This window comes from Physeter macrocephalus, chromosome 7 (genome assembly GCF_002837175.3).
Source record: "Physeter macrocephalus isolate SW-GA chromosome 7, ASM283717v5, whole genome shotgun sequence".
In the NCBI taxonomy this organism is placed as follows: domain Eukaryota; kingdom Metazoa; phylum Chordata; class Mammalia; order Artiodactyla; family Physeteridae; genus Physeter; species Physeter macrocephalus.
The window spans coordinates 76,666,497-76,689,629 of record NC_041220.1 but is presented as its reverse complement, the minus strand read 5'-3'; the positions used below and the strand labels follow the sequence as shown (position 1 = coordinate 76,689,629).

Genomic DNA, 23,133 nt, shown 5'->3' with positions numbered 1-23,133 from the left:
ATTTTGGATGATCTGTCCATTGGTGTAAGTGAGGTGTTAAAGTCCCCCACTATGATTGTGTTACTGTCGATTTCCTCTCTTATAGCTGTTAGCAGTTGCCTTGTGTATTGAGGTGCTCCTATGTTGGGTGCATATATATTTATAATTGTTATTTCTTCATCTTGGATTGATCCCCTGATCGTTATGTAGTGTCCTTCCTTGTCTTAAAGTCTATTTTATCTGATATGAGTATTGCTACTCCAGCTTTCTTTTGATTCTCGTTTCCATGGAATAATTTTTTCCATCCCCTCACTTTCAGTCTGTATGTGTCCCTAGGTCTGAAGTGGGTCTCTTGTAGACAGCATATATATGGGTCTTGTTTTTGTATCCATTCAGCGAGCCTGTGCCTTTTGGTTGGAGCATTTAATCCGTTCACGTTTAAGGTAATTATCGTTATGTGTGTTCCTGTTACCATTATCTTAATTGTTTTGGGTTTGTTTTTGTAGGTCATTTCCTTCTCTTGTGTTTTCCACTTAGAGAAGTTCCTTTAACATTTGTTGTAGAGCTGTTTTGGTGGTGCTGAATTCTCTTAGCTTTTGCTTGTCTGTAAAGCTTTTGATTTCTCCATCGAATCTGAATGAGATCCTTGCTGGGTAGAGTAATCTTAGTTTTAGGGTCTTCCTTTTCATTACTTTAAATATGTCATGCCACTCCCTTCTGGCTTATAGAGTTTCTGCTGAGAAATCAGCTGTTAACCTTATGGGAATTCCCTTGTATGTTGTCTTTTTTCCCTTGCTGCTTTCAATAATTTTTCTTTGTCTTTCATTTTTTCCAATTTGATTACTATGTGTTTCGGCTTGTTTCTCCTTGGGTTAATCCTGTATGGCACTCTCTACGTTTCCTGGACTTGGGTGGCCATTTCCTTTCTCACGTTAGGGAAGTTTTCGACTATAATCTCTTCACATATTTTCTCGGGTCCTTTCTCTCTCTCTCTTCTCCTTCTGGGACCCCTATAATGTGAATGTTGTTACGTTTAATGTTGTCCCAGAGGTCTTTTAGGCTGTCTTCATTTGTTTTCATTCTGTTTTCTTTATTCTGTTCCACAGCAGTGAATTCCACTATTCTGTCTTCCAAGTCACTTATCTGTTCTTCTGTCTCAGTTATTCTGCTATTCATTCCTTCTAGTGTATTTTTCATTTCAGTTATTGTATTGTTCATCTCTGTTTGTTTGTTCTTTAATTTTTGTAGGTCTTTGTTAAACATGTCTTGCATCTTCTCGATCTTTGCCTCCATTCTTTTTACTAGGTCCTGGATCATCTTCACTCTCATTATTCTGAATTCTTTTTCTGGAAGGTTGCCTATCTCCACTTCATCTAGTTGTTTTTTTATCTTGTTCCTTCATCTGGTTCATAGCCCTTTGTGTTTTCATCTTGTCTATCTTTCTGTGAATGTGGTTTTTGTTCCACAGGCTTCAGGATTGTAGTTCTTCTTGCTTCTGCTGTCTGCTCTCTGGTGGATGAGGCTATTGTGTCTCTTTTTAAGAGAAGGAAAATATTCCTCCAAAGTCTCAGCAGACTTCTCCTCATGTCTCATTGGATAGAATTGGGTCACATGCCCACACCAAACCAAATCTTTGCCTAGAGGGATAAAACACCCATGCTGGGGAGGGCGATGGATTCCGTATTCCCTTTGAAAAAGTGGCTATGTGGAGGACAACTAATAAAATCAAGTTCTGTTAGGAGGAAGAAGTGCAGTTGATGGGGTAGCAACTGACCATCACCGAAATATGGCTGGCCTCTTTGGCCTGAGTCATTTTCGTGGATTTGTGGACCACTGAGGAGTGATCCTTAGAGAGGTATGGAATATTTTGGTAACCTGACGTGAGGGAACAAAAACTCGCTTTTATTTGAACAAGTTAATTTAATTGGGAAATAAATGTTGTCATATAATCTATAGAATAGTGCAGGGTGATGAACTCCCATCTAAGAGAGATAAAGCTACAGTTAGAGGAGGTATTTGTTTTAGAAGTAATTATTAAAGATATGCTACAAAATTGCCTGTAGAGAAGATTTACTTTCACTTTACTTTTTGAATAACTTAAGCTTCATGGAGAATAATTTTTTCTAAGGCAGGTACATTAATACAAATATCTGAAAAATGAGAGGCTGCAAGGAATGAGAAGAAAGTGAGATGGTGTGACTTCCTAGCAGTGGTTTATTTTTTAGGTGAAGACTTGAGGTGATTCTTGATTAGGTTTTGCAGAGCCTTGCTGAGAAATTTGATCTCAGCACCTGAGATTTGTTCCCAGCAGGAGCTCATGAGCTTTAGTGGTTTATGGGGGTGACTGAAGAGTTTGGCAACCTCAGAACCATGACAGCTGGGTTCAGAAGAACACAAAGAAGGAAGCCTGAGTTTTATGATTAGAAGATAATTTTTAAAAAAATATTTACAAGTGAACAGAACTAGGTAAATATATCATGAATAAATCAGGTAGGCCTATCTAAACAAAATTACAAAACAGATGATAATAAATTGTATGTGTTTTTTTGGAGACATCCACTTGAAGAGACGGATGTCTTTGAGTCCAGCTATCACTCAAGGTAGAATTAACAATAATTAATTTTTGACTCATAAAAAGAATATCTTTTTTCCCCCATTGTTAGTGGTTCTTGGTAGCAGCCTGTATAATTTCCTTAAATATCTGCATTGGCATAGTTAGTGTAAGTTGTGCCCTTTCCCATTAGTATATAGCTATGGAACTTAAGAATGGTTCTCCTTTTCAAAAATCATTTTCTTATTCTTCAATTCTTGTTATTTGGCCAGGTAGCTACAAAATGATTTTATATTCTAGACCAACACAGCTCTTAAAGGGGGTATTTACCTGTTTATTGCTTCACATTTTATAATTTTATTTATAAAAATTTTAATATGAGCTTGAAATTTTAACCAATAACACTGAAAACACAGATCAAATTTGATTTTGTCAGAGTATTTGGACAAGAAACAGGTCTCTTACTTGCCCCTACTAGAGCCATAGTTACTCTAAATATTCAGTTCTCCTTAAGACCTTCTACCAGGCATTATGCTTCCTGGCAACCTAATGCTAAGCATTATAATGCCTATAATCTATATATGAATCCTGGGCTCAAATTCCAGGTCTGCCACTTACTAGATGACTAAATTTGTAACTTGGGGCAAGATAATTAGTCTCTCTGTGCCTCAGTTTCCCCACCTATAAAACGGGAGCTAATAATATTATTTATCTCAAAGTTGTTATGAGGATTAAATTAGTTAAAATAGGGAACGTCATTTAAAACAGTGTCTGGTCTAATAAGCATGCAATAAGCATTAGCTAATATTCCAATAGTTATTTAGAAAAAAAAAAACAATTTTCAATCCTTGTAAGAGATGGGTGGGGTCTGTTAAAAATCTTTTTGGAGAAAATTATAAAACATTAAAAAAATTTATATTAATTATTTTATATATGTTAAATATAAGACCTGAAAATGGAGAGGTGCCATGTTCATAGATTCAAGGAATCCTATAACATAATGATGTACATAAAATCAAATTATAAATAAATTCATTTCCAGGCAAAATACCAATTAGTTTTCTTTTTGCCATGAAATTTGATGTCGATCCAAAATTTATATGGAAGAATCAAGATCCAAGAATAACCAAGACAAAGAACAAGATTGGAGAATTGCCTTACCAGGTATCAATTCTCATTATAAAACTGTAGTAATTAAAACAGTGTGCTATTAACTAGAGGTAAACTAGAAGGAAGGTGGAATAGAAAAGAATTCAAGAGACACCGACATAAATGGAAATTTTTATTTTAAAAAAAGTAAGATTGCAAATTAGTGAGTGAAGGATAAACACTGTAGGGACAATTGACTATCCACATTTAAAAATTAAACTATTTCTGTACTCAAACTGTATAAGAAAGAATAAAGATGCATGGAATGTCTAAATGTAAACATATATTTAGTAAGAACTGAAAGTACCCAGCCCAAAGTCATGATGATGAGGACACAGAGTAGGGTAGAGAGTTAGACTTCGGTTATATCTAGATTGATTTCTTTTTTACAAGACTGGAATCAGTTATGAATAGCTGGAATAGGGATATTTGCTATCTCAGTCACTATATTTTTGTGGTTTCAAAATTTCTCAAAATGAAAAATACAGAAAATAAAAAATAACAGAACATAACAACTCTGTAGTTGATGAAGAAATTTTTCATATTTTTTGGACTGAATTCTTGGGGACTTTCATACAAAAAGATTTGAAGCGCCCTGCACATATCAGCATTTATATCAGAAAAGGCTAGCTCATCATGGATTTGAGTGTCCACCACAGAAGTGGACAGTTAGATAAAAAGAGCAGAAAACATGGACTAGGACCAAGATAAAAGCATTGCCATAGTCATTCTTGTCTGAGAATTTCATCATTGGTCTTTTAAAAAGAATTCATGCAAATACTATCATCACATTGTATGCTTTCATGTATTCAATCTGTTGAACACATTTATTGAATATCTAATCTGTATTAGGCACGAAGCTAACTACTGAGGATTCAGCAGTCCAGGACAAGATCCCTGCGCTCAAGGTTAATCTGTAGTGAGAAGGACATATTTCAAAATAATAATTACTCAGGTAAATATATCACTATAAAATTTGATCTTGCTATAAAAGAAAACTAATGATAATTGTGTGTTATCTGGAATTTATCCTCAAGTTTACTGAAGAAAACACTTTATATTCAATAGTTAGAATCAGTTCTTTGTCAGTTACCAATTTATTGCCTCTCATCTCTAGTTCCACGCATCATAATCCTGTGTACAATTGTGAGTAAAAGGCGTGATATGTTTTCTTAGTTTGTGATTCATTAAAAAAAGGGGATGATTCTTTGCTCAAAACTTTGTTCCAGAGTTAAAAGTCTGTGTAGTAGGTTGAATAATGGCTCCCGAAGGTATCCAGGTCCTAATCCCTGGAACCTGTGAATATAACCTTATTTGGAAATAGGGTCTTTGTGGATGTAATTAAATTAAGACAAGATTATACTATCTTAGAATGGGCCCTAAATTCAATATGATTGGTATCCTTAAAAGAAGAGGAAATTTGCACAAGGAAATATCAAAACACTTGGAAACTAAACAGCACACTATAAATAAACACCATATTCTAAATATTCATAGAGGAAGTCTCAAAGGAAATGAAAAAAATGCATTGAACTGAATGAAAATGTACCATATTAAAGTTTGTGGGACATTACTAAAGCACTTAAAAGGAAGTTTATAGCACTAAACACATATATTTGAAAAGAGAAAAATTCTCAAATCAGTAGTCTAAAGCTCTCACCTCAAGAACCTAGAAAAAGGAAGAGCAAAATAAACCCAAACCAAACAGAAGGAAGAAAATAATAAAGATAAAAGCAGAAATCAAATAAATTGAAAATAGAGAATAAAGAAAATCAATGAAACAAAGAGCTGGAACTATGAAAAACATCCATAAAATTGACAACCCTCTAGGAAGACTGTGAGGCAAAAAGAGAAAGGGCATGAATCACCAATACCAGGAATGAAAGGGGATATCTCTAAAAACAATGCAGACATCAAAATGATGATAAGGGAATACTGCAAACAGTTCTACACACAGAAATTTGACAATTTAAATGAAATGAACAAATTCCTCAAAAAACACAAACTATTGCATCTCACCCAATATGAAATAAATAATTTGAATAGCCCCATGAATACTAAATAAATTGAATTTGTAATAAAATAAAAATAAACTCCCTCAAAAGAAGTCTCCAGGTCCAGATTGTTTCACTAGAGAATCTTACTAACCACTTAAAGAATTAATACCAATTCTACAACATCTCTTCGAGAAAAAAGAGGAGAGGGAACCCTTCTCAATTTATTTCATGAAGCTCATTTTACCCTGATACCAAAACCAGACAAATACAGTACAAAAAAAAAAGAAAACCATAGACAATGTTTCTCATGAATATAGATGCAGAAATCAAAATCCTTAACAAAATATTGATAAATAGAATTCTTCAATATATGAAAAGAATTACATTCCACGACCAAATGGAGTTTATCCCAGGGATGCAAGAAGGAATTTAGAAGTCCATTGAATGCTTTTGTGTTTTAAAAAGATTTGAGCATAGAATAAAATATAAAACTATGGAAAATTGTATTTACTTATTTTCTTTCTTTAAACACAGAATATGCTCAACAGTGCTATGAAGTGCTCCATGCTGTTTAGTTATGTGAGCTGCACACACCCAGGAATATAATCTATGCTGTTGATTCTGTTATCTTTTACTAGTTATACAATTTCCTTTACAACAAACTTATAGCAGTTTTGTTTTTGTGTATTTTCATAAATAGCATTTCAAGAAAATTATAACACAAAATTGTTTTTATTTTTATTTTTTTTAATTGGAATATAGTTGCTTTACAATGTTGTGTCAGTTCCTTCTGTACAGCAGAGTGAATGAGCTATACGTATACATATATCCCCTCCCTCCCGGATTTCCTTCCCATCTAGGTCACCACAGAGCACTGAGTAGAGTTTCCTGTGCTATACAGTAGGTTCTCACTAGTTATCTGTTTTATACATAGTAGTGTATATATGTCAATTCCAATCCCCCAGTTCATCCCACCCCCCCTTTCCCTGCTTGGTGTCCATACGTTTGTTCTGTACGTCTGTGTCTCTATTTCAGCTTTGCAAGTAGGTTCATCTGTACCATTCTTCTAGATTCCACATATATGTGTTAATATACGATATTTGTTTTTCTGACTTAGTTCACTCTGTATGGCAGTCTCTAGGTCCATCCATGTCTCTGCTGGAGAAAACCATAATTCCCAAAGATACATGCAACCCAATGTTCATTGCAGCACTATTTACAATAGCCAAAATTGTTTTTTAAATGAATATCTAAAATACCTGAAATCGCTGCATTGTTTATTAATAATATGCATATTTTGGCTTGTTAAAAATCATTTCTTAGTAAATGATTACACTTATAACTGTAAATTTAGTTGAATCATTGCCTCTATTGAATATCCAGTGATCAAGTATTGTCAATTTCAAAAGATCTTTATATCAAAGCAGTCTTTCTCCTACTCCCTCTTAGAAATGTTATGAAAATGAAAGGGCATGCAATATATTTTTATCTAATATGAAATTAACATTAACACTAGGAAATTATTTTAAATATTTTACAGAGAGTCTTGTTGAGATCCAGATCAAAGCACCTTTATGGCTGCCTTAGAATGTAAAGTGCCAGTACCAAGCATCAGCTTTATTTTCATTTGGATCTGTATAGATATTATTTCTAGGTGTTTGAATTTTTTTTATGTAAGATTACCTAGAATACATCCCAATGATTAGACCATAATGAAAGACAGTTTACATAGCTGAATATTATCATTTTTCAATGGTAGGCAGTTTAAACGAGAATAGAATAACAAAAGCAAACAAAAGTGACAAGCAACAACTAAAATTTTTTTTAAATCTTAAAAATTACAGTTTATCAAGGCGAGGATTATTCTTCATAATTTTATCTGGAAATGGGTACAATATTGGTAGGTAGGAATGTGTAGTAGATTATTATTGTGTTTAATATTACTTTGTATAAAAATATTGGCATTCATGTTCATAGGACCACTGTGGTTTTTATTTTTATGAAGACCCAGTAGCAAGCACATTTGTAACACGAAAGAGTTGGATTCAATTCCGCTTACATAAACGCAACCTCATACACAGAGCTCATTAGTTTATCCTCAATAATATAAATTATTGAACCAATCTTGATCTGCCAGCTAAGTGGAATATGAGATCTCACAGCAATATTTATTAATTTCTATGAGGACTTTATTTCTACCCTGCTTCTGAAAGATACAAAGTGGAAATTGCAGCTTTTGTGGTTTCTTAAGGAATGAATACAATCTAAATGACCCTAAACTTCAGAGCAGGAGTTGAACTTTAGGATTTCTTTTGTTGGCTTACCTCCAGCTGCCTTATAAGAAGAACATGATTTTTGGTTCATATTTATATTTTCAGATGTTGACTCATCCCCTTCATTGATTTTGTCTTTTTATTTAAGAAAATATCCTTCATGAATGATTGAATTGTTAGACTCATGCATCCATTTGCTCTGTCTCCTGATATTACAAAGACTTTTTTCAGAAAATGACATTACAAGATTCCTGGCAAATGATTGGATTGGCAAATAATTCAGGCAGATGTGAAAATAGTATCAATGACAAATCAGAAAAATTCAATACATATAACAGTACCAAGCATTCATGAGGATGTGGGGGGAGATGAAGCCACATACATGTTGGTTGGAGTGTAAATTGGTTTGCTGACTTTGGAGAGCAATTTGTGAGTACTTTGTAGAGGTGAATTTGCACCTGATGTCCATCCTACTATTTTATTACTTTACCCAAGAAAACCCCAGGCATTTGTGCACAGGGAGAGTCTTTGAGCAGGTTTGTAACAAGGGAAATAATCCGTTTAACAGTGAATAAATGTTGTAAACCATTGTTTATTCAAACAATTACTATGCAAAGATTTGTAATGAATGTTCCAGATCTACAAGAGTAAGTATGGTTTATTTAAGAAATGCAATGCTGAATAAAAAAGAGTAAGTTGCAAATTATACTTTAAGTATAATTCATTTATGTAGAATTTAAAAATAGTACTATTTTTGGATGCTACATATGTAATGAAGTAGAAGAACATCATGAATATAATACACATCAGCATTAGGATAGTGGTTACTGCTGGGGAGGAAGATGGCAGATTGAGGGTAGAGATGTAGGTGTAACATTTCATTTTTTAGAAAAGAAAGTGAGAGAATTGAAGTAAAGAAAGCAAAATATTAGTGTATGCTTAATCTTGATATTTTAGCATTTTTACACTTACAGGTATCTGTCACATTGTATTTTGTACTCATATTTTTAAATGGTTTTATTGTTAAGGAAAAAAAGAAATCCTAATTACTGGTTGTGAAGGGCTGAGTTCAACCAGGTGAATGTCAATTTCATGGGGTAAAATCACCCCATGAAGTAGGGAATTGAAGAGGTTTTCTCCTAAGCTGGCCCAAGGGAGTAGCAAGAGGAATTAATTTATCAAGGAATGAACTTTGAAAATAGACCAGGACATATTGCTATTCTCATGGGAACTTAATCTCTTTCAAATAGTCTTCTTTAAAGAAACCTTGAGAAGTTAACTTCTCCAATGCTCATATTTTCTCAGTAATAAAAAATGATAATATTGCATAAAATTTAATAAGCACTTATATTCAGATTCTGCTAATGATTTATACATTTGTCTCATCTAATCCTCACAATGTCTCTATGAAGTAGGTATTATTATAAACCACACTTAAAGATGGGCCAAGTACTTTCCCTACTCCCATGGCAGAGGTAGTACATTGCAATAGCAAGATTAACCATTAGAGGCCTTTACAAGAGCAACAGATTAATAAGTAAATCAGTGAAACATTAAAGGTAATGGCGATGGTCCTTTCAACATCCCTTTGCTCTCATTTTATAGTAGACTGCCCCACTGAGTTGCTACCAAAATAGTTTGATAATTTAAGAAAGATTAAGCTTATGTACTAACAGACAGTGTACCATCCCTTCTGAATATAACATTTAACAGAGTTTCTTTTTGTTTTAGTGCTAGGAACTTAAAAACTAGTGAGTATGAATATGTGAATATTCAAAATATTTTTAAAACTTATATAAACATAAGTTTATATTAACGGGCATCTGTCTGAATAGAAAAGATATTGCTACTTCTGAATTTCCTTCCACCTCAAAAAATTCTGTTTATGTAGTTAAATTGATTAGATATTAATTCTACTTCTGAGAAATAATAATCTTTTTATTAAGAAATAGAAATTGCTCATTTGAGCATTAAAATATTTTAAACTTGAGAAATTGTGTAGGTAGAGTTTTGATATAATAAAATCGAAGCAGAAAAATTACCTAAAATATACTTTAAGTATATTTTTTCCTCTCAAATTGGAGAAAACTGATGAGGATGGGGTGGGATTTTGTACTGGACCAAAAAAGCTAAGTTTCTGAAGTTATTTGGGAGGAGGCTTAAGTTTTATTTTAGAATTAATTATAGTTAAATTTATTGAGCCATTAGATACTCCAATAAGTAATTACTATTTTCCACGCACTGGACTGTGCCTTTTTACGAGTAGGATCTCACGCAGTCCTGACAACGTTGTATACTCATTTTGCCGATGAGAAAACTGAGGCTGTGAGAGGGGAAGTAAAGGGCTCAAGGTCACACAACTTGAGAATAGCAGAGTCATGACTCAACCCAGAGTAGGATTCAGATCCAGGTAGGCAACTCTGCTTTTGTGCCTCCTTCAGTTTGTTAAGGTGTCCCAGTGTGAAAACCTCTGTAACTGGTTTTGGGAAGAGTAGGTGAATCTGAGCTCTGAAACCTGCAACCCTTTGTGTGTGTGTGTGTGTGTGTGTGTGTGTGTGTGTGTGTGTGTGTGTGTGTGTGTGTGTGTGTCAGGCTGAGCACTTTTTGCTTATGAGAAACAGTCATAATTAAGGGCAGTAGCTTAAGGACATCTCAGTAAGAGAGTTCTTAAAGATGGGATAGAGTTTAATGGGAAAAAATGTTCTGCTTGGAAAACATGCTAGGGAACTATAAATGTTTTTTTCTCCTTTTCAGCCATAAAATAATTAGAAGTGTAGTACTCAATTACTTTTCAGGCAGAGAAACTATAAAACACTGAATTAGAGAAGCAGGATTCAGAATGTTGCATTTTGTTTTTTATTACAAAAGAAATACATGCACATGGTAGAAGATTAGAAAATACTGATAATCAAAGAAAAGAAAAAAATTTACAAAATCTGTTAACTATTGTTGAGTGATAAACACCACCATTACCTTGGTGTGCATAACTCTATGTATGTTCTTTAAAAATCAAATCATGTTGTGGAACCTGTTTTGTTACCTGATTATAGCTTTTTTAAAGGTTAAAGGCATTTATTTTTGTACTTTAGGGCATAAATGGAGCTACAGAAATGTCGATACAATAAGTGTATATCCATGAGATTTTGGACTACCTTTCCATAAATCTTACTTGAATGCAGCGTTATTTTTTTCTGTTTTTTATTCAAGGTGGTGCATCACAATTATGATGTAGTTCTTTTTTTTCTAAAGATTTTCTTTTTTTTTTGATGTGGACCATTTTTAAAAGTTTTTATTGAATTTGTTACAATATTGCTTCTGTTTTTTATGGTTTGGTTTTTTGGCCGCGAGGCATGGGGGATCTTAGAACCCGCACCCCATGCATTGGAAGGTGAAGTTGTAACCACTGGACCACCAGGGGAATTCCTATGATGTAGTTCTTGATGCTAGCTACTGGGTGACTGTCAGGACTTTCATGAAATGAACTGTGAAATTGACAAACCTATATGTCAATTATGATTCTTCTAGGTTGGAAGACTAATCCAGAGCCAAAATTAAAACAGAGATAACCATAATTTTTGAAAGGTAGAAGAGATCCTACAGAGTGAGTATATATGTTACACACAAGGAAAGAGAGAAAATATTCCGAAACAGTGTCCAGGGCCATACAACTAGTTATTGGTGAGAGATTGCAACTGAAATCCAGCTGTTCTAACTTCTAGTCCATTGCTTTTTCATATATTGCATGTGTCTCTCACTAAGGGGCCCATTTCATGAGATTGCAGAATAAAGCACTGTGTGGTCTGGCTTTCTTAGGGGCAATGTTTCCAACCTCCAGACTCAGCCCTACATAAAGAGAGGGCTCCTGGGAACCGCTCTACCGTTAAGAAATTCCATGAAGCAGAGTAATTGTCCCTATTAACTCTTTAAGTCCTCTCTGTCATGGGAAGAACAGAATGAACATTCCTGGATCTTAGGATTTAGGACAGCCATTGGAAAGATTTTTAAATTTATTTTTAAAGTCCTGTGAGATATAAGGCATGGTGCGAGTTGAAGGTGGAGGGATAAATGTGGGGCAGAAGCTGGCCAGAAAATAGCCAAAGATTTAACTTCACCAACAGGAATGTCTTTCTTTCTTGTCCTTCCTCTGTGAGTTGTCACCATCCTCTTCATCATCACTATGATTTTTTAAAAATATCTAACATATCTCATACTTACTATAGTCAGACACTGAATTCAGTGTTTTCATATGCATTATCTCATTTAATCTTATGAATCAAATTGTTATTCCTATCGTACAAATAAGCAAACTGAGGCTCAAGTCACCTTAAGTAATTTGGTCAAGGGCTTCCTAGCTGGTAATCAAGCTAGGTTTCTAATTCAACTCTTTGGGTCTCCAGAACCCATGCTCTTTACAATCTATTACACTATTTCTCTTATAAGCATCCGTGAGGGGTTGAGGTTCAAAAACCCAAGTCAGATTGCAGAGTAATCTTGAACTTGATATGGACAGTGACATGAAGAGGAGGTCTAAGCTGGGGCACATAAGGTCTATGGCAGTGAGCTTTCTAGTTCACACAGTCCAATACTAGAAATTTGATTTCTCTGTCTATCCTTGAGGTCATGCTGGGAGTGGCGGTGTGAGAAGGATCCAACATGATCAGGCTGAAGGTCACAGCTATACTATTTTTCTAGCAGGAAACATAGATGAAAATTAGGAATCAGGGCAGACATCCAGCTGGGTAGAATGGCTCTGAGATTTATGCCAGATGCTCATGAAGGTACCACGGGGACACAGTTCACTCTGAACACCCTACACACAGGCATTGATGTAGCAGACTAATTCCAGAAGAAATATGTGTATTTTTTACATATAACACCTGTTTCCCAAAAAGAAACTGTAGTGGAACTAAGTGCAGCTTACGTGTTATGCTCAGTTCGTGGCTAATGAGACACTTATGTGTGTTCAGGCTCAAGACACAGATGGGAATGGTGAGGATCTCCAGGTAAAGAAAAAAATGCAAGTGACCGTGGGATGGTGAAGGAGCCTACTCAAGGTAATAGATGTCACCCTGGGAGGTAGAGGGACAGATTTCCCTCTCTATTGCTGCTGGTAAGGGGTGCACATTTTTCAATTTGAATATCTATAGCGGTAATTCTCAAAGTGTGGTCCCCAGACCAACAGAACCAGAATCACATGGGAACTTATTGGAAATGCACACTCTCAGGCTCCACCCCAAACCTAATTAATTAGACACTCTGGGGGTGGCCACAAACCTTCCAGGTGACTGGGATGCAGCTGAAGTCTGAGACCCACTGACCTGCAGCATTACAGCATTTATTTATCAAAGCAACCATATGAGCTATGTATTGTCATCTTTGTTTTGCAGAAGGGAAATCCAAGAAATGTCAAGTTAATGTTAAGTATCATGCCCAAGATTACACAACTAGTAGATAGTAAAATTGAGATTAAACTTCACTGTTATATGGCTGTAGTTATGTATGCTTCCAGATATTTTTAACTTAACTGAATTTAATCTTTTAGTTAATGTGTTTGGATATTTTCTTCAGAGGTGATTACCATATCATGTATATCATATGTCATATCATGACATGTCATATATCATGCCATATATCATATAATATTATATCATACTATATATCTTGCCTCTAACATAGCATTTAAATGATATAATAGGAGCCACCTTCTACATGGAATTATCTTGAAGAGCTTCCATATTAACCACCTTTCCCTCCTTTTCCCTTTAGCTCTTTTTTTTCCACAATTTATTTTGAATTTCAATGCTATGAAAGTTGAGAATAGTCCAATAAGCAACACTATATTCTTTATTTAGAATTACCAGTTAACATCTTGCCACATATGCTTTCTCTTTCTCTTTCTGTGTGTATATAATCATGTGGCTCAAACACACATACGTTTTCCTGAATTATTAGAAATAAGTTGCAGATGTTATAACAGTTCACCTTTAAATAATTTAACGTGTATCTCCAAGGACAGGAACTTTCTCTTATATAACTACAATACTACTAGACAGCAAATAAGTTTAACATTTGTTCAGTAATATAATCAAATATTTGGTCCATATTCAAATTTCCCCAATTATTAAAGAAAAATCGCATGTGTTTTTTTAAATTCAAAATGCAACATAAATCATGCAGTGCATTTTGCTGTCATGTCTTTTATTTATTTTTATTTTATTTATTTTTTTTCTGAAGTGAAAAAATAAATTGTATTTTATTGCAAAAGAATTTACATTAAAATTAAGGGCTTCCTACAACTATCGATCTAGTTGTTTGCATAACATCTGAGATATTTCTATTCAAGTATTTATTTATTTTTTTGAATTTTATTTTATTTTTTATATAGCAGGTTCTTATTAGTTATCCATTTCATACATATTAGTGTACATATGTCAATCCCAATCCCATGTCTTTTTCATCTTGTTTATCTAGAGACATCCCTCTGTCTTTTTGTTTGCTTTCATGCTATTGACATTTCTGGAGTGTGGGTTAGTTGTTTAGAAAAACGTTCCACTTCCCACTTGTGTACTTCGTGTTGCATCCCATCAGGTAGCATATGATGTCTGTTTGTGCCATTCTTGATGAACAGCTTGGTTATTTAGTTAGGTGATGTCTGCTATAGTTCTGCAACATAGAGGTACCCCTTCCTCTTGTAAATCAAAAGTGGTATGTGGGATGATACTTTGAGATCATAGGATGGATTATCCTGCTTTTTAACAACTTTTCACTGAATGGTATTAACATCCCTTTGGATCCTTGTCTGAATCAAATATCACATAGGGGGTTGCAAAATGGTGATCTCTTGAATTCTATTACTTCTACATTTATTTTCTGGCATTTTTCTAGAAGGAAGAACCCCGTCCTCCATCATTTTCCCCTTTTCCTCTCTTATTTTTTTATGTACTAGGTATTACGTATGTATGTATACATGTGTTATCACAATTTACTTTGATTACATTTTCTTAATAATGTCATTTAATTTCATGTTTCAGGTTAATAAATCTATTATTATCTTTTGAAGAGAAATACATCATAATTTTTGATGAATGATGCTAACTATATGGTCACTGGACTTATATCTAGATAGAAAAAATAGAAAAAAGATTAGATGACTTGTGTATCAAATGGGAGGGTTCAGCCCTTTACTCTTCTAGTTTTTATTACTCATTAGGACTTCTTTGATGTATTTTGGGCAGAATAGAGGAGGGATGGCCAGAAAGAATCTTTTAGATTTGATTTTTTTTCAAATTCCTGTAATTATACTCTACTTTTAAGAGAAATCTGCTTTGAATTTGGGTCGTAGACTTGATCTGTGGTGGATTTTTACCTCTGTGAGTTCAATAGTCTTCTAGAAGTATTTTATATACATGTGAATATGACATGTAATATTAATATGCTTTACATATATACACATATATTTTCATTTTTCTTTATATTTGATAATGAGCCATCAGGTTTTATTTAATTTAATTTTTTTATCTTTTTAGAACTTTCTGGATTTTTAAACTGAATTTTTTTATTGAAGTATAGTTGATTTACAGTGTGTTAATTTCTGCTGTACAGCATTGATTCAGTTATACATATATACATTCTTTTTTAAAAATTCTTTTCCGTTTTGGTTTATCACAGGACATTGAATATAGTTCCCTGTGGTATACAGTAGGACCTTGTTGTTCATCCATTCTATATATAATAGCTTACATCTGCTAACCCCAATCTCCCACTTCATCCCTTCCCCACCCTCCTCCCCCTTGGCAACCACAAGTCTGTTCTCTATGTTTGTGAGTCTGTTTCTCTTTCATAGACCTTAAAATAGGCATTTATTGCTATTTTTTTCTCATTCTATTGTTAACTCTTCTTAATGTGGCTGATTCTCACTGTTACTTCATAATTATTTCCTGAGAGTTTTTGAAAACTGTTACCTTTGGAAGGAAGCAAGGCAAGACACCAGTAAACTAGTCTCTTCTGTTATCAGACTTTAATGTCTTAATAATTAAGCAATTTTAATATAAATTTATATTGCGATTATTGTTCTGCTTGAGTGACTGTTGATATGTTTAGCAATTTAACTAATATTGCACTGAAGTTAATTGTCTTTATATCACTTATGGAGGAATCTGAGAAATGATGGTGATGATTCATTGAAAATAGTCATTCCCTTCTGATACTTTTGGGAACATAGAACAATGTTATGGTTTTGATCTTTGTAACATTTAAGCTTGACAGGAGGCCCAGAGTAAGAGTGGCTTAAAGAAGGTAGGGATCTATTTCTCTTTCTCATAAACAGGAAAAAGAAGTAGGCAATCTGTTACTAATAAGGAGACTCCACAGTCATGAGGGACTCAGGCTCCTTCTATCAGGTCCCTCTGCTATCTTTTTGTGTGTGTGTGTGGGTATTCCTATTTAAAAAAAATTTTTTATTGAAATATAGTTGATTTACAATGTTGCATTAGTTTCCACCAACAGTGTAGAAGTGTTCCTTTTTCTCCACACCCTCACCAGCATTTATTATTTGTAGACTTCTTGACGTGGGCCATTCTGACTGGTGTTACGTGATACCTCATTGTACTTTTGATTTGCATTTCTCTTATAGTTAGAAATGTTGTCCCTCTGCTATCTTAACACATAGCTTCCAATGGAAGGTCCAATATGGCTGCTCCAGATAAAAACCTCATATCTGCTCTCAACCAGCGTGAAAGAGGAAGGGTGCACCCCTCCCTTTGAAGAAGAATGCTTCCTGGAGTTCGCACACTCCTCTTCTGCTTATATCTTATTGGCCAGAATCTAGTCACATGGCCATGTCTAGCTATAAGAGAGACTGTGAAATGTAAATTTTATTCTGGGCAACCCTATTCCGAGCTAAAAATTGGTGGTTATGTTACTTAAAGAAGTAGGGGAAGATGCATATTGGGGAAAATTAGCAATCTCTCCCATAACCTTGTAATAATTTGGGCTTTATTTGTCAATATTTTCCAGGGGAAGTTGTCAGCTTGTTTACTTTTTTAACAGTTGACAAATTCTCCTTGAGAACTTTATCTGTTTTCTGGAATAGTTCAATGCATTTTCAATAGTTCAATGACATTATTTTTTATTTTATTTTATTATTTTTTTGTGGTACGCGGGCCTCTCACTGTTGTGGCCCCTCCCATTGCGGAGCACAAGCTCCGGACGCGCAGGCTCAGCGGCCATGGCTCACGGGCCCAGCCGCTCCGCGGCACGTGGGATCTTCCCGGACCGGGGCACGAACCCGCGGCCCCTGCATCGGCAGGCAGATTCTCAACCACTGCGCCACCAGGGAAGCCCCCCAATGACATTATTTTAAAGCATAAGAAAAGGAGACTCTGATCTCTCTTAAATGGTAAAGGAGAATGGCAGGGGGCACATGGATCTATGTGCTATTTCTCATCCATCTGCTCTGACACACAGATGTACCCCAGCCTCCACAGGTCTGTTGCCAAATTTTGATCAATGAGCAAAACATTAATTTCTGTAGCTGATTGTGCATATAGTTATACAGTGTTGTCACTTACAACATTGAATGTATACAGCATGTATATGGCAGGTATACCTGCATTAGATGAGTCAAGGGCATTATGAGGGGGTCTTTGTTGGGGATCCAGGCTCTATCTGTGGATTGGCTATCATCAGCATAGGGCTTCCATCTTCCACCATTACTCCCAAATTCCAGCAAGTAGGAATGGGAGGAGAGGAAGAGAGGAACACACTCCTTCCCTTTCCGGGCAGTGTCTAGAATTTGCACACATTATGTGTGTGGATCTTTTTTCTTTTTATTGAACCATCTCTTACACTCACACTTTTATACTGATTACATCTAAGATGATTATATCTAAATCAGTCCCTTAGACATTTACATTATTTGCTATTTTTTCATGATTATAAACATCAGTATATACATTTTGAAATATGTAAATCTTTAAATGTATTTAAAGATAAGCATTTAAATGTTTAACAATATAAATTATTGTCTGCATTTTGAATGGTATCAGAATTGGGACAAGCACAAATTTGATAAATATTGCCAGTTTTCTTTTTAAAAAATTAAAACAACACTCTCATCAGCTATATTTGAGAGGGTCTGTTTATTACAAACTTACTAGTGTTTGGTTTTCTCATACAGTTTTTAAAAATATATAAAGTTTCTTCATTCTAAGTGAGGTGAATATTTATTGTCTATCTGTAACTTTTTCCCTCTTCTTTTCTTATTAAGGAATCTTATTAGATATTTATATATAAATAATACAAATTTTTCTTCTGTTATATTTGTTACTTATAAATTTCCATATATTATGTCCTTTTGATTTAGCTAATATTTCTCATTGAAGGAGAGAAATATAAAGTGCTCATCACATAGTCAAATTTATTAAGTATAAATGATGTGACTTTTTCCATTGTTTTTAAGTATAAGAGATAATTCTCATCCTGAGATCCAGAGATTGCAGAAATATACATTTTCATTATCTTCTATTTTAATTTTTCTGTAATTTAACTTGGTTTATTATAAGAGGTAAGTCTCTAATCCATATATTTTTTCCAAATAGCCAGCTGTGAATCCCTGCTATTTATTAGGTAATCCTTTTCATTTGCATCAATTTGTAGTGTATCATTCTATAAATACACCAACAAAAAATAATATGTATTTTCAACCTGTCTATTCTGTCTTATTGGTGCCAGAAATGTTTTTGTAGCAGAATATTGATATGTGATGAGAAATTTTGTTGCAGGGAGTGTTTTTTATGTCCTTACAGCACAGTTATTACCATTTTGAGCCTAGAGACAAATAAAAGCATTTCCTTTTTTTTTTTTTTATAATGTGAATTTAGAAAGTGCTTTTCCACATGAATGTCCTGTGGGCACATCAAACTCACTATGTCCAAAAGAATGCCATTATTTGGGACCCCATTACAACTCTCCTCTTCTAATGTTTCCTAGTGCGGTTAATGGCATAGCTTTCATCCAGTCTCCCTAGCCACAAACCTCAGCATCATTTCTGACTTTTCCCTCTGCATTTCACCCTACATGTAGCTATTCCCTAGTATTTTCTAACTCTATCCTGAAATACTACTGGAATCAGTTCTTGCCCTTTGGTTATCACTGCCTCTGCTCTCAGGGCTGTGCCATCTCTGCTGGACATGGAGAACAGCTTCAGGTTCTCGCCTCCAGCCTGTCTACCTTCAGCATAGGTACCAGTTATCTCTCTAAATTACAGATCCAAGCACATTACTTCTGCTCTTAATCCTTGAGTGGCTTCACACTGTCTTGAGAATAGACTTCAAACTCATTAACATGATTTTCAAAGCCTAACAAAAGGTGGATCTTCATCTTACTTTCCTTTTTCAAGTCCCTTCATTCCTGGCCACCCATGAACCCTGTGTTTCTGTCACCTTTTACTTTCAAATATTTCAACATTCTTTTCCCTGGGCTGTTTTGCCCATAACTGCCTTTCTCACTTTGTTTTCACAATCCACACTCTAAGCCTCAGATCAAATATCATTGGCTCTGGAAAGCTCTCTTTATTCAGTCAAACTTAATTGCCCTGTACTCTGTGTTCCTATTGAATTTGTGTACACATTTATCATAGCCCAGATTATTTTCTAAATTGTTTAAGATACAGTATATCTGGTGAGACTCTACATTTTAAGGGAACCAAAGTGGCCATCTGTCTTTGTAGACACAGAATATGTAGCAGATTTTCTTAGTTTGGCGTGATGGGCTTGTGAATGCAAACTAAAGGAGATAAAATTTTGAAAGCCAAAGCACAAAGTATCACTGCAGCCTCTGCAGAGATCTCACCCAGCAAGGATGACTTAGCAGCCAAAGGCAAGGACCCATATTCAATAGTGACACCAGATGGTAGCAACAGAAGTGATGAAAATTGTAAACTGAGGCTCACAGTGCCCTGATCAAACTCTCTAATTTTGTCTTGTGGATTTCAAATGGTCCTCTTTGAACTGAATAAGCACCTCTGCCCCCAGATTTCTGCTGGAGAAAGAGCTTAGATAATTCAGGCATGGGGCAGCTGGATTATTAAAAGTGTGACCGTATTTGTACTGCAATCTGGTTAGGCAGGTTATCCAGGTTACACTTGGTGGTGTCTCCTCAACCACACTGTACATATCTGCAAAATGGGGCCCTTGTGGAATAATCTTTATGTCTCCCTGCTGATGAGAACCGTGATTTGAACATTGTAAATATTTGAATTGAATTGCTTCTGCCCTATGTTTATTTTAATGTTTATAACGACAGTCATACAACAAGTAACGTTTTAAAGTTTTTTATCAAAAATATTTTGCATTTGTAAATATTCCTGTAGAAGATATGGGCTGCCTGGGAGTGCTGCCTGAGCTCTTTGGGATCTCAAGCTGCAGTTACTACTGTAGTCAGTTCGGTTAACTACTGCAGCATAATGTCATTAGCATTAATATAAAACCCCGAGAGATAGAGTATCATTACATTAAAAAAAACTATTTTGTCTACTTAGGTTGGCACTGGAGAAGATTGCCCCACAAAAGCAGTTCACAGTTCTTTAGTTGGCAAGTTTTGCAAATTTGCTTGGTCTTGCTCTCTTATATAGAAATTGGTTACCCTCCATTGCAGTTTAAAATATCATTTTTCTTGTTTAGAGAAGAGGTTTCTAAGTGCACCCTACTAGTGGAGAATGTTTATGCTGACCTCCTATAATTTAGAATATGTAGCTGTGCTCCCAGGGACTTGTGCTGGCTCAGCCTTTCCCCTCAACTCTTCAAAGAGACTTTTGTACCAGATCCACATGGTTTCTATTGTTAGTTCCCTTTCCCTATTACTGTTGTCTGTTTGTGTGAAAGGAGGATCAGTGAATTGCTTGAGCTTTAATTTTCATGCCCTGTATGAAACCATGTGCTCTATATTCTAATGGGAAATACGCATAGGGTGTAGTCCTGTAGCTGAAATTTACAAGAAGTTTTGTTAAAGAAAATACAGAGGCATTTTGTAAGGAAAGTAGTGTTGATCTATCTACATTATCTATGTATATATGTAAGTAAGTATATATGTACATATACATCTATCTATTTATCTATCAATCATCTGTTAACTGTCTACTGGTGTGTTAGTAAATAGGCTGGTAAATAGACTCTCCAGGAAAAAAGAAAGCTCTAGTTTGTAACATTTGCACTTTTCCATGGCATAAATACTCCCACCATGGCTCATTTTAAGCTATCAGTATGACATCATTGAATACAGAGCTGGGAAGTGATACACGGAAACCTTTGTATAGTATTTTTACCATACAGTTACAATAAATGTAAATAACTTCAAGAGCATACATAAATGCAAAATATAATAAAAGAAGTAGGAAGTGGTCAGTTTTGAGTATTTATTATATTTGTTTTTTTTCAGATTTACAAATTTTGATATTATATTTTATTCATTTTTTTGTGTTTTATTTTTTTAATTTTTATTGGAGTATAGTTGATTTACAGTGTTGTGTTAGATTATCTTCATTTTAAATGGCATTTGTTTACTGTAAATTCATGTAATTTAGTTTTTCACAAGGCTCTGTTGAAGAACTGCTTGCAGAATTCCTGAAAATATAGCAACTGGCTCTTGCAAGCTGGTATAAAGTGGCTCCAACACAATATTGTATTAATCTATTTCTATCCACTTCTTCCTTTTTCTAAGAAGGGTAGACCCCTGTGTCTGGGAGATCTTTGCTGAACTTCGTGGTGGGGGGTTAGGTAAACAGGTCTGGAGGAAGAAGCAGAAGTAAATTGCAGAGTGTAATAAAGGATGGAAGCTTTTGTGTATGGCCTGGGTAGGTGCTAGAATTATGGGGGATCAGAGGAAAGGTTTACATTTATTTCTGTGGGATAATTATCTTTCAAGTTGCCAGAGTAGAATGATTGAAGTCTTCAGGAACGTGTCCATTGCAGAACACCCTGTAGTTTGCCGTGGGGTATTTGATGCAAATCCCATTTTCCATTTCTTATATGAAATACTTGGTAAAATCTACATTGCTTAGTAATGTCTTTCTTGGGAATGGATTCTTCTTGGAGAGGGAAGTAATATAGAGTTCTATATCAAAGTTGAACAAAAACTGAGACTGCTTTCTGGGTTACAAGAGATATTTGAAAATGATGTATCTAAGACTGAAAATTAAATCACATTAGCTGAAGTACAGAATCATTTGTTAAAATCTAAAATGTAAGCAGCATAGCATGGTGCTTCAGAGTACAGATTTTATAGCCTAACTTTTTGAGTTTGATTATAGATTCTACCACTTATTATCTGTGTGACTTTGGGCAAGTTATACAATACCTCTGTGTTTTGGTTTTCTTGGCTCTAAAACAGGAATTTTAATAGACATTGTATTGGTTTGAGGATTAAATGAGTTATACGTAAAGCACTTAGAATAATTCCTGGCACACTGTAAATTATAGGATTAGCTATTATTTATAATTGGTCTAGGGACTTAGGAATATGATTAATTAGAATATAATATATATGAATATTATGTATGCTGGGTTTCTGAGGGGTCCCAATAAGGACCCTCTTCCCTGTTTGAGTTCTGAACTAATTGAGGTATAGGAAACAAAAGTGATAAACATGGAGGAATCCATGGAATTACCCTTATTACTGATAATGCTGATAAAGCACACTGTACTTGCATCTGTAAAAGAGTGGGCTTCCTAATCCAGAAACTTAAAATTAGGCAGACTTGCCCAGCCATTGGCAGCGCTAGAACTCTGCAAGCATCGTCTTTGGAGCCAGACCCTTTCACCATGTGGCTGAGGGCAGAGCAGAGCACACACTGCCTGAGGGTATGCTGACTTCCAGAGCAAAGGGGAAGGGAAAAGACTGGGCTCTACGTGACTGACTTCTACTTCCACACTCATCAGTCAAATGATTTTACTCCTTTGTCAGTGGCTCCATGGTCACATGGCAGAGAGAAACCAGGATTATTCCATAACTGGAGCTCCTTCCCCTCTATATCAGTGTTCAACCAGTAACATAGAAACTACTTCTGGTGTTTTAAATTTTTTTTACTTCTGGTGTTTTTTTTTTTCCTTTTTTTAATTTTTTATCTTTTTTTTATTTTTTAACATCTTATTGGAGTATAACTGTTTTACAATGGTGTGTTAGTTTCTGC

The 23,133-nt window shown here is 34.9% G+C and overlaps 1 protein-coding gene across 9 annotated transcripts in view; it reads left to right on the top strand.

The window, feature by feature from the left end:
- The window catches only part of GRXCR1 (glutaredoxin and cysteine rich domain containing 1), a 339,136-nt gene that overhangs the window by 23,055 nt on the left and 292,948 nt on the right, over positions 1 to 23,133 (top strand). For 5 of the 9 annotated variants that reach the window (XR_003680585.2, XR_008617837.1, XR_003680588.2 and 2 more), the window contains exons 3-4: positions 4,532 to 4,634; positions 12,917 to 13,003. The exons of 1 other annotated variant lie outside the window; for it this stretch is intronic. The gene's annotated coding sequence lies outside the window, so the exon portion shown is untranslated. Of the gene's footprint in view, positions 1 to 4,531; positions 4,635 to 11,472; positions 11,551 to 12,916; positions 13,004 to 23,133 lie in introns of those variants that run through there. 3 more of the 9 variants (XR_003680589.1, XR_003680587.2, XR_003680590.1) reach the window with 2 other exon arrangements.